The sequence below is a fragment of the Capra hircus genome, chromosome 25 (assembly GCF_001704415.2).
Source record: "Capra hircus breed San Clemente chromosome 25, ASM170441v1, whole genome shotgun sequence".
NCBI lineage: Eukaryota > Metazoa > Chordata > Mammalia > Artiodactyla > Bovidae > Capra > Capra hircus.
The window spans coordinates 12,824,319-12,837,574 of NC_030832.1; the positions used below are offsets into that span (position 1 = coordinate 12,824,319).

Genomic DNA, 13,256 nt, shown 5'->3' on the forward strand with positions numbered 1-13,256 from the left:
GCATGTCCAGCCCTATCTCAGCCCTTTCTGGTGCTGAATTTCCATCTGGGGTCTGGCTGCCACCCCCGTGTGCCCCTGGTCTTCTCCAGTCACCCGTAACTCTCAGTCTTAGAGCCACTTCACCTCTCCCATGGCAACTCCTATTAATCTCACCCAAGAGAACTAGCAGCTATTTTCTGAATCCCTCCACTGGACACATGGAACTTTCCGGATGCAAAATTCCAACCTTCCCTCTACCTAACCAATAGGGTGTACTGATTTTGTTTTAATGTCATCTCTTCTCAAAGTCATATGGGAAACGTTTCTTCTTCTCTCTCTCATATGAGAAATGAAGCAAAGCTCTTCTGCTCTGGTCTTTTTCTGCACCCTATCTAACAATCCTCTCATATGGGTCCTGCCTAGATGGACATTCCAACACAGCTGATGGCTTCAGGCTTCTGTCTCTCTTCTACACTCTGCACTCCACTGGATTGGAAGAGGGTGACCCTTAGGAGTTGAGAGGCAAGTGGCTCAAGGAAGGAAGCCAGTTGACTAATAGGAGATGTAAGTCAGTAGATATTTGAAAATCTTACCTGTTACTCTGGGCTTCCCTTGTGGCTCAGCTGGTAAAGAATCTGCCTGCAATGCTGGAGAACTGGGTTTGATCCCTGGGTTGGGAAGATCCCCTGGAGAAGGGAAAGGCTACCTCCAGTATACTCCAGTATTCTGGCCTGGATAATTCCATGGACTGTATAAGTCCATGCGGTCGCAAAGAGTCAGACACGACTAAGCGACTTTAACCTGTTACTCTATCTACCAAGGGTCTTGGGAGGGTTAAATGGGAGACGTATATACATGCTATCTGTACACATGGAAATAGATTTTAAAAGTACAAAGTGCATAGGTTCTAAAATCAAACTGACCAGGTTAACATCCTACCCCCATCAGCTGAAAACTGTATCAGTTCAGTTCAGTTCAGTCGCTTAGTCGTGTCCGACTCTTCGCGACCCCATGAATCGCAGCACACCAGGCCTCCCTGTCCATCACCAAATCCCGGAGTTCACTCAGACTCGCATCCATTGAGTCAGTGATGCCATCCAGCCATCTCATCCTCGGTCGTCCCCTTCTCCTCCTGCACCCAATCCCTCCCAGCATCAAAGTCTTTTCCAATGAGTCAACTCTTTGCATGAGGTGGCCAAAGTACTGGAGTTTCAGCTTTAGCATCATTCTTTCCAAAGAAATCCCAGGGCTGATCTCCTTCAGAATGGACTGGTTGGATCTCCTTGCAGTCCAAGGGACTCTCAAGAGTCTTCTCCAACACCACAGTTCAAAACCATCAATTCTTCGTCACTCAGCCTTCTTCACAGTCCAACTCTCATGTCCATACATGACTACTGGTAAAACCATAGCCTTGACTAGACGGACCTTAGTCGGCAAAGTAATGTCTCTGCTTTTGAATATGCTATCTAGGTTGGTCATAACTTTTCTTCCAAGGAGTAAGTGTCTTTTAATTTCATGGCTGCAGTCACCATCTGCAGTGATTTTGGAGCCCCCAAAAATAAAGTCTGACACTGTTTCCACTGTTTCTCCATCTATTTCCCATGGAGTGATGGGACTGGATGCCATGATCTTCATTTTCTGAATGTTGAGCTTTAAGCCAACTTTGTCACTCTCCTCTTTTACTTTCATCAAGAGGGTTTTTAGTTCCTCTTCACTTTCTGCCATAAGGGTGGTGTCATCTGCATATCTGAGGTTATTGATATTTCTCCCAGCAATCTTGATTCCAGCTTGTGTTTCTTCCAGTCCAACATTTCTCATGATGTACTCTGCATATAAGTTAAATAAGCAGGGTGACAATATACAGCCTTGACGTACTCCTTTTCCTATTTGGAACCAGTCTGTTGTTCCATGTCCAGTTCTAACTGTTGCTTCCTGTCCTGCATACAGATTTCTCAAGAGGCAGGTTAGGTGGTCTGGTATTCTCACCTCTTTCAGAATTTTCCACAGTTTATTGTGATCCACACAGTCAAAGGCTTTGGCATAGTTAATAAAGCAGAAATAGATGTTTTTCTGGAACTCTCTTGCGTTTTCCATGATCCAGCGGATGTTGGCAATTTGATCTCTGGTTCCTCTGCCTTTTCTAAAACCAGCTTGAACATCAGGAAGTTCACGGTTCACATATTGCTGAAGCCTAGCTTGGAGAATTTTGAGCATTACTTTACTAGCGTGTGAGATGAGTGCAATTGTGCAGTAGTTTGAGCATTCTTTGGCATTGCCTTTCTTTGGGATTGGAATGAAACTGACCTTTTCCAGTCCTGTGTCCACGGCTGAGTTTTCCAAATTCGCTGGCATATTGAGTGCAGCACTTTCACAGCATCATCTTTCAGGATTTGAAATAGCTCAACTGGAATTCCATCACCTCCACTAGCTTTGTTTGTAGTGATGCTTTCTAAGGCCCACTTGACTTCACATTCCAAGATGTCTGTATAACCTTTGGCAAATCACTTAAACTCTCTGAACCTCAGTTTGCTCCACTGTATAAAAGGGATAATATTAATCCCTACCTCACAGACTTGTGATAAGTAATAAAAGAATGCCTCATATTCATTAGGATGTGTGTTTGGGTGCTAATAGCAAAAGTTGGGTGCCAATTTTATTTGAGGATATATGCTCTTTGGCGTTACTCTGAATAGAAATGAGGGGTTTTTTAATTACTAGGGAAGAAGAACTTGGGTGTTCAGTAGGTTCAGTACCAAATGAGTTTTGCTGTGCTTAGTAAAGTGGTTTCAGCATAGTGCTTAGCACTGAAAAATGCTAGGTAGTGGTTATACTGGTTGTGCACTGCATTCAGGGGCCCTGAAATTTGGACTGGCCACTACATGGTTACAAGGCAATTGGGGAAGAAACATTGTGGGGTCTTTTGGAATCACCCTGTTGTCGTCACTGCAGGCAAGGCAGGTCTCATTGTTTCCTTGCCAGATTCCTCACTGCAGGGCACAGAGTAGGTGCTTAAGAAGCATTTTGTTGCGCGAGTGAATGAATGAATGAACCCCTTTGGTTATGTTGAATCTCTGTGCACAGAACCTCCAACTGACCTCTGAGTGGCTTTGGTTGAGCACTGGTGGCAAAGCCCAGCACTGTTCTTCCCACGGTGTACAACAGCAAACTCTCATCTTAGATTTCATTTCCAGCATTTCCTGGCCTGAACTTTGGAATATGCCAGGCTTTATGCACTCTACCGTTTTGTGTGCCAATGTCTCTCTCCCTCACCACCCCCTAAAGGTGCTAATCCAGTTGCTCACAGTAAATGGTGTGAATTTCTTCCAACTGCCACGGTCATGTTTCTTAATCAATAACCTGACTTGTCAGCACCAACTAAACACAGCTTTCATTTGAAGAGGAGGAAGCCAAAGGAGAGTGCTGCACAAGCGTATTGAGAAGGAATCCTTTCTTCTGTACATTAATTAGTTCATTAAGTCAACAAATAATTGGAATCCGTTGAGTGATGATTACGTGCCAGGCCCTGCTCTGAACATTATACACGTTCGGACCCAGTTAATCCTTATAGTCTTTCAAGGTATTATGACTGTCCCTATTTTATATGTGAAGGAACAAGTAGCTTAATAGTTTTTAAAATATATCATAAGTCAGGCACTGTGCCTAGGGGCTGAAGATGTAGTAGTGAATAGGAAGAGACATGAACTTCTGTCTCATGGTACTTAGAGTCTAGGGGGAAAATGTGAACAAAAAGAAAACAGCAAAGTCTACACAATCGTTTCAGACAATTGTTTCAGCTAGGATGCTGTTGACTGCAAGTACCAGATAACCCAATGGGTTCCCTGGTGGTTCAGACAGTAAAGAATCTGCCTGCAATGCGGGAGATCAGGTTCTATCCCTGGATCAGGACTATCCCCTAGAGAAGGGAGTGTGTTACCCACTCCAGCATTCTTGCCTGGAGAATTCCATGGACAGAGGAGCCTGGTGGGCTACAGTCCATGGAGTCACAAAGAGTTGTACACGACTGAGTGGCTAACACTTGCACCAGATAACCCAATACAGTGGTGTAAACCCTAGGGATTTATTCTTCCCCCTGGAAAAGATAGTAAGAGATTGTTGGTACTGGTTATTTGGCTCGAGAATTTAATATTTGCCTGGTCTTTCCCTCATGGTCACAGAATGGCTGAACAGCTCCAGTCATCACCCCCGTGATTCAGCAGGAAGATGGGAGAGGGGCAGTGCCTGCATCTCTCATTGCCCAGATCTGGGTGAGATGGCCAGCTCCACCTGGATGGTCACTAAGGAGAAGGATGCTGCCAGTGCAAGTCAGGTCAGCCAGCAAACCATGTATGACGCAGGACATGCTACAAAAGAAATCAAACAGGACAGTGAGGGGGTGGGGCTCCTGGTTGGGGCAAGGGACATATGAACAGAAAGCTGATGACTACAGGCCAACACAGCAAAGATCTGAGGACAGAGCAAAGCACAGAGTCTTATTTGGAAATGAGCATGGTGCGATCTTGGGAGAGAGAAAAGTCTGGAGAGGCTGGAGCAGAAGAATTCTGGGAAGCAATGCAAATGAAGGGTGAATAGGAAGCCAGGAGTTAGATCACACAGAGTCTCTTGGGTCCTTTAAGGAGTTTGGATCTTACTCTATATGTGATGGGAAGTTACTGGAACCTTTTAATCAGGGGGCTGAAATGATCTGATTGTCTTGAAAAGAATTACTGGGGCAGAAGAACTGCTGTGAGAGTCACGAGGCCTAAGGAGACTTAATTCTAGTGATGGTATAGTTCTTCCCAGCTCCCTCTTCTTGGGTTTACTTTTTCTGCCTCTTGGACCTCTTCTGCCCACTTCTGACTTCACAGCAGCTGCTGGAGAGCTGGACTGTGTCATCTCTGTGCCCCCAGCACCTAGGTCAAGGCCAGCACTTGGTAAACATCATCTGAGCTGATGGGATAGAGGCAAGCACTGTACTCCAGGGTTCCCAAACTTCTGCCTCTCACACTCTGCTCTTGTGATTTGGGCTGGAAGAGTGGCTCTTCACTGGTGAGTTTGCCTTCCAGGGGGCCTTTGGCAATGTCTGGAGGTATGTGTGGTTGTCACAGCCAGAGGGAGGGTGGGATTTGTTTCTGGCAGCCAGTGGGTAGAGACCAGGGGTGCTGCTCACCATTCCACAATATAGAGTTTTCCAGCCCCAAATGCCAACAGTGCTGAGGTTGAGGAAGCCCGGACTTGATCTACATACCTCTTCTATTATTTCTTTAATCTTTCCTTTTACATTAGTTCACTTTAATTAAAAAAAAATTTAGAGAAACCACATATTACTATACAAGTAAGAAACCAGTGTCACTTGCTGTAAATAGAAGATAGCCGGAAAGAAAAATACTCAGAAAACAAATATTGATTACATCGTAGTTGGACATTGTTGCTAGTCAAGGCTCTGTGTTTTCTCTTTTGTTGAAACAGGAGGTTGGGGAATTCCCTGTCGGTCTAGTGGTTAGGACTCCGCGCTTCACTGCAGGGTATGTGGGTTAGATCCTTGGTTGGGAAACTAAGGTCCCACACACAGAGATGTAATAAAAAATAAGTAGTGGCAGAGTTTGGTCAAAGTCATAAAAGATTAAGGAACTGTTTCAGATTAAATGGGAATTAAGAGAAATAACAGATAAAGGTGTGTAATTCTAGAATGGATCCAGGACCTGAAAATAAAAAATTGTAGAAATAACTTTACTGGGACAATTCACTGACTTTGACTATGGACTATATTTTAGATACTCGCTAGGTAAGGGAATGTTCTTATTCTTAGGAGATATACAAAATATTTATGAATAAAAGATCATGCACACACACAAAAGGCCACAACATTGGCAGTTTATTCTCAAATGGTTTTTTTAAAAGTGTGTGTATGTGCACGTCTGTGTATATACACATACCTCTGGGCTCCCCTGGTGGCTCAGATGGTAAAGAATCTGCCTGCCATGCAGGAGATCCAGGTTCAATCCCTGGGTCAGGAAGTTCCCCTCGAAAGGGGAATGGCTACCCACTCCAGTATACTTGCCTGGAGAATTCCATGGACAGCAGAGCCTGGTGGGCCACGGTCCATGGGGTCACAAAGAGTTGGACACGACTGAGCGACTAACACACACATACACAGAGAGAGAAAGCATAAATGACACAAATGTAAACGGTTGATAAATGTAGGTGAAGAGTCTAAGTCTGTTTTACTGTTCTTGTAACTGTGCTATAGGTTTGCATTTTTGCAAAATAAAAACTAAAAGCGGGGACTTCTCTGATGGTCCAGTGGCTAAGACTCTACATTCCCAATGCGGGGGACCTGGGTTCACTCCCTAATCAGGAGCTAGATCCCACATGCCCCCACTAAGAGTGTGCATGCCACAAGCAACTGAAGATCCCACATGCCGCAACTAAGACCTGGCACAGCCAAATAAATAAATATATTTTTTTTAAACTTTAAAGCAAGGAGACAAAAGAAGCATCTCTCCTGGATGTACCTCCAACATCACAATGTTCTTGAATTTTTTAAAACCTCTAAAGGGCTTCAGTGTTAATTTCTAATAAGTTGGACACTTCCTATTTCACTTCCAAAAATAGGTAACAAAGATTAAAATGTCTACCAAATGGGAAATTGACACTTTCCCTGCCATCATATTCATGTTGATAAGATAGCCAAATTAATTCAAGAATGGTGCTAGGATAAGGGTGGTGTTCTAATGTTGTGACATCACGTTTCTGGAGAAGTTAGTTATGTAGAGCTTTGAGAGTGTGTTCTCAGTCAGTGTGCCTGATGAGGCTGTGATGTTCTACCCATTGATTGATTAGTAAAGGAAAAAATGTTCTTTACAAAATATTAGTAGGTGTTGCCCAGGTGTTAAAGGACTACCAGCTAGAGACTTCTTCAGCAGAAGGACTGACAGTGGAGTGCTTTCCTCCCTCGGTAATTCCAGGGTTTCCAGGCCTGGGTGAACCACCCAGAGGCCTCTGGAGGCTCTTCGGTGCCATGAAAGTTATAGCAGTGAGACTTGGTTTTCTCAGCTGCAAAATGGAAATAACACACGACAGGCCAGGTGCCGATTTGGAGGTAGGTAGTTGGCAATGGCACCCCACTCCAGTACTCTTGACTGGAAAATCCCACGGACAGAGGAGCCTGGTAGGCTGCAGTCCATGGGGTCATAAGAGTCGGACACGACTGAGCGACTTCACTTTCACTTTTCACTTTCCTGCATTGGAGAAGGAAATGGCAACCCACTCCAGTGTTCTTGCCTGGAAAATCCCAGGGACGGGGGAGCCTGGCGGGCTGCCGTCTGTGGGGTCGCACAGAGTCGGACACGACTGAAGCGACTCAGCAGCAGCAGCAGTCCTGCTGTCTGAAGTCTCTAGACAGTACTGACCTGACTCGCCACCCAATCCCATTCCAAATCCCAGAGCAATTCCAGTGTCTTCGCAAAGATGTCGTCAGATTCTCGGGGCCTGACATTGTCACCTGGGCCTCAGCTGCTTCCTGTCACAGCAGACTTTCCGTTCTCCCTCTGGGTCTTGTGGAAAATCCTCTGTCTTCACTCTGCAGGCGCTCAGCCACTTGCTGTGATTTCCAGCATTCACGTATACACAAAGGCACACACAAACACAAACCGAGGCACATAGACACGCCTAAGCACAGTTACAGAGATACGCATAGACTCAGATAGTAACATTCACAGACACACAGAGATACACAGAGCATTCACAGACACACACACGCACATAGATTCATCTAGACACACATACCGTTACACACACGATGGACACACAGATCCAGACACGGATCTGAATGTATGGTAGACTTTACAAGGGTCTTGGGATCTGGAAGCAGTTTTCAATACAAACAACTGATAAATGTGTATCCAGTGTCTTCCATCCAAATCCCCTCAACATCCTTCTTTTCCTCTTTTTCCTCCCATACCACCCCCAATATTCTTTTTTTTTTTCCTGGCTATGCTGTGTGGCATATGGGATCTTAGTTCCCTGACCAGGGATATAACCCATGCCCCCTGCATTGGAAGCTCAGGATCTTAACCACTAGACCAACAGGGAAGTCCCTGCACTATTTTTTTTTTTTTCCCTTTAAAGAACAGGTTCTTCGAAGCTTCCTAATCTCAAGCTCTGCTCTGGATGTTGCCGCACGTGTCTCTTCTCTCACAGACATGCTCTGCTAAGGAACAGACCTTCCAATCTGGCCTCTTCCTCTCAGATCAGATTTTGTGAAGGAAAAGAGCAGCAGAGAGACTGATTTCACCACTGATGTGAATTATGCCCCATGCCCTCACACAATCTTACTATACTGTCTTCGTCTGTTCTGCCTACTATAACAAAAATGCCATAAACTGGGAGGCTCCCAAACCGTTACTGCTCACAGTTCAGAAGTCTGGAAGTCCAAGATCAAGGTGCTGGCTGATTCAGTGAATGGTGACAGCCCACTTCCAGATTCACAGACACTGACTTCTCACCGTGCCCTCACGTGGTGAAAGGGGTGGGGGAGCATAACAGGGTCTCTGTTATCAGGGCACTAATCTCCATGGGGGCTCCACCCTCATGACCTAATCACCTCCCAAAGGCCCACTCCCTAACAGCATCCCATTGAGGGTTATGTTTCAATGTAGGAATTTGGGAAGCGGAGGAGACATGCGCAGCACATGATTATACTCTGTTGTTACATTTGGGGGGGGGGGTTGGCCTGGTGGTAGAGGTGCTGATGGTTTTATTCACCACCATTGAGTAGGGGTGTTGGGAGGACCAATGTGAAGTGCAGTGGTAGATGCTGTGACGGAGGATGCTGTGGATTTAGGGTTCTCTTCGAAATCAACTTAGGATTCTCTTCCAAGTCCTGGTGGTCAGGGCGCCATCTCCTCAAACACCCAAGCTCTCTGCCGGCTCAGGGTTTTGTACATGGTGTCCCCTCTGCTTGGGGTTCTTCTCCATTTTTAGCGTGTTTATCTCCTTCTCATCTTTTGTAATTAGTAAATATTTGGAGGGAAATACTTTGAGACCATCCTGTTTCTCCTCACACTTTTGCCTGGTTAAATTTTAGTATCCACCTGTAGACTTTACCTGAGGCAATTATTACTGTGATTTTTTTTTTTTTTTAACAAGGAGTTTAGTTTAATTTTCTCTGGGTATTTGCAAAACACTTAGGGCAAACATAGGGGGAAAAAAATCTCCTGTGAAAAAAATTACACTTACAAAAGAAAGGCCTGAGAGGGATTAGTGCCTTAGCCCCTCGAAGCTGGAGCCACTCTGGTTGATCCAAGGAAGTGAACAGATATTGGGAGGCTACAACAGGAGGAAAGACAATGAGAAATCACTGAGGGAGAGGGCCTCGAAGTGGGCCTCAAGGGGGAACTGGAGGCTGGGGAGTGGGTCTGGGTGGAGGGAGGGGTCCCTGCTGGCAGCTGTAGGGTGGAGGTTGTGGAGGGCCAATGTATCCATCAGAGGAGGAGGTCCACGCATACCATCCAGAGGCGTAGGAACTGAGTGACTCATGGGAGAACCAAACAGAGGCCCTCGGGGGGTGCGGGGGGCATGCCCACTGGGCCAGGTCCAGGATGAGGCATTCCAGGTGGTGGTCAGGTGGTGGCTGCCCCCCAGAGCCAGGGGGCCCAGCGTGGGGGTGCCCTAAGCCATGAGGGCCATGGTGGGCCAGCTCCCTCTAAGCCATCTCTGGATGGGGCATCCCACCTGGTAGGAATGGGTGAGGATGTGAGTGTCTGTGTCCGGGATGTCCAGCTCCTGGGGTTCCCGCTGACTGGGGGCCATGTCCTCCAGTCCCAGAAGGCATAGGTGGTGGTGGCATGGCTGGGGGTATCTCAGGTGGAAGGGCTCCAGGAGGCAGTACTCGGAAGGAGCCAGGAGGAAGCATGCCTGATGGAGGAAACCGAGACCCCAGTGACAATACCACAGGATTGGGAGCAGACAGAGGAAGGGTTGCATCTGCAAACAGCTGACAAGAGTGGGTTCTGTGCTGCCAGAAATTGTTCAGTGCCTGAACCCTGACACTCGCCCTTGGAGTCCTTCTTGAATGCACAGGACACAATGATTAGGTGGTTACAGAGGTACTGCCTATTCATGGCCTTAATCGCTGCATCCAAAGCATCAAATGAGACAGAATTAATAAAGGCATAACCTTTGGAGTTGCCTGTGTCAGGGTCCTGCATAATCTTGGGGGTTTGTAAGATGACCCCAAAGGCGCTAAAGGTATCATAAAGCAACTTACCAATCTTTGGGTCCAGGTTCCCAATGAAAATGTTGGCTCCCACATCCAGATTTTTGTTGTGAGCTGATGCCTTGTTCACCCCTGTTGGCTTCCCGTAGAGTTTGATCATGTTCATGATCTTAATGGCAGAGTCAGCATTTTTCTCACTCAAGAATTCCACAAAGCCGTAGCCTTGGCGCTGACCGGTGACACTATCCCTTTCGCATATTTGTGTTCACTACTGGCCCTGCCTGGAGAAATAGTTCCCACAGCAGTGGTTAGCTAACCTTCTCATTGAGGCCCCCCACGTACACAGTGGCATCCTGGTTCCACTCAGAGATCGGCGCGACCTCCATGCCAAAAGCGCTCCCATCATCTCCAGGCAGTGATCCCACCCCCTGACTATTACTGTGGTATTCTAGTGGTGGTTTTTCATCTCCCTCATCCCTTCTACATTTATTAATTGTAATTCTTCTTTAAGGTAAGACTCCCTTCCTTTCACCAGTATGGACTCATGGGTATTTATTTTATTCTATGGCTTATAATCCAATACTATCATTATTTTGTTGCTCCGATCATTCCAGCTTTGGCCACTGAGAGCTATTTCAAGCTGGCTCCTAAATCCTTAATAAGCCCCCAACCTTTTTTTCTTATTTTTTTGAGAAATTCTCTATTTTCTGGCAATACATGGTGTTCCAGGCTGATCTTGTATTTTCCTTGCTCCAGCTTTGGAATCAACTACTTCTCCAAGGAGCCCTGATTCCTTTCATTGAAGAATGGTGTTTAGAAACCAAGATCTGGGTGGTAAGTGTGCTCATTGCTACTGGGGATTCTTTGCTTCTAGGTCTTTTCAGTGTTCAGAGTTTGGAGATATATTATGTATACTAATCCACGCACACACACTTCTGTATTTATATTTGTATCTATTTTTTAAACTTTAGTTCATACTGATACTACTGATTTCAATTCATCACCATAGGGTCCTTCATGTCTCCCTCCTTATTTGTAACTTTCCTGAGTTGTAACTTCATTTGTTTTTTTTAATTGAAGAGCTTGATAATTGTGAAAAATGTTCCCTTCTCATCCCTGCGCTCTTCTTTTCTCCCCTGGAAATGACTGATGAGAGAATACAATACTGAATGCTAGATGTTGCCATCAGAAGCTAGACCAAGAGAGCCCAGTAGAATTCATGGTCCTTTTTAATGCAAAAAGCGCTAATTAAACACTTTATCAGCAGTGGGGTGCAGGAGGGTCAGCCAAAGCTCTGGAATGTGACCTCATTGTTCCAGTGAAATGAGTCAGATGGGAATGCAAATTTTATTCAAGCAGCTGTATATCCACTTGGTTCTGGGGAGAGAAAAAAAAAAGTTTGCCTATTTTTTTCCCTTTCTGGAGAAAACACTCACCACATGGTCCTCCTACCCTGACCACTGTCCTTGCTCCTGGAAACCCTTTGCCTCTTGCAGGCAGCCCTCTTACCTCCTCACTGATTTCTGCCCCCTGCCCCTCCCAACACGCAATGCTGTCCCCTTTCCCTCTGACTTCTTAATCTGTATTTCCACTTTCACAGACTTTGCGAATTTTCACTTGCATGCAAATCTCAGCAGAAACCATTCATGGCTGGGTCTTCAGAACCTTCTCAATCAGAAAAGCCAACTTTACATTTTTAAAAATTTTGTAGTCTGAGGTTTGGTTTTCCTCTTCCGTTCTCTGTTCCTGTAACACGTCGGGTGTGGGGGAATGTTCTGTTTTTCCGTCCTTTCATAACAGCTTGGAGTTGTTCAGCATGAAACCTCAAGGAATTCTTTGCTGAAAACTCGTGTTTTGCTCTCCACCCTCCGAACATGTAAGGAAGAGCAAGGGTGGCTCACTCTGATGGCATATGAAGCACTTTTTTTATCTATCTATTTTTTTTTTTTTTTTTTTGCACTTTTTAATTTAAAACTCAAGAGCCTGACTCTTCTAGCTCCCTCTGGGGGAAAACAAAAGCCTGTTGGAAGTATTATTCCTTTTGGTGTTATCAACAATTCCAGAAGCCCACAGGCCTATTTGACTTGGATTCTGCCAATCTCGGGCCAGAGGAGGGAACACCTTCGCAGCGGTCTGATCTAACCTGAAATGAACCCAGAATGAACCTGGAGGGGGATGATGTCAAGTCAGTGAGAGAGAGCCTCAGGATAGCCCATATTTTCTTACCTATATCCAGGAAGCCTGGATGGAAGGGTACTGGCAGCCATAGACTTCCTCAAGAGTCAACTAAGCAGAGGGTGCCCAGGATGCTAAGTCATTGCGGATGCTGAACCATCAATGGGACAATGAAGAATCGCTTTCAAGAATTCTAAGGTTACTGTCTGTTCTTGGAAGGAATGCTCAGCAAAGTCACTTAGGGCTGGTGGGAATGGAGGAGGATGTGGTGAGCAATAGTATTAACAATGATAGCCATGCGGGCATGCTGAGTTGTAGTAATAGTAATAACAAGGAGATGATGACAACAATGATAACAATGATGAAACTGACTGGAAATTAATCCAGTTCTTCCTTATGAGCCAGGCGGTATGCATACATTTTAAAGATTTATTTACTACTATTATTTTTTAAATTTTTGGCTGTGCTGAGTCTTCATTGCTGCATGGGAGCTTTCTCTAGTTACAGTGCTCAGGCTTCTCATTGTGGTGGCTTCTCTTGTTGTGGAGTAAGGGCTCTAAAGCGCTCCAGCTCAGTAGTTTTGGCTCACAGGCTCTATAGTATGGGCTCAGAAGTTGTGGTGCAGGGCCTTAGTTGCCCTGTGGCATGTGGGATCTTCCCAGACCAGGCATCGAACCTGAGTCCACTGGGTTGGCAGGCAGGTTTTTAACCACTGGACCACCAGGGAAGCCCAGTTGTGCATAAATATATTGTATACATTGTATCTCATTGAATTCTCACAACAACTATATGAGGCAGGTACTGTCATTAGTCCCATTTTTCATCTGAGAAACTGAGGCTCACAAGATATTACAGGTGGGGATTGCAGTCACAAAGCTACAAAGTG

At 45.5% G+C, this 13,256-nt stretch overlaps 1 pseudogene; it reads right to left on the reverse strand.

Moving 5' to 3' along the window:
* On the reverse strand, positions 9,200-10,581 carry LOC102170572 (annotated as a pseudogene).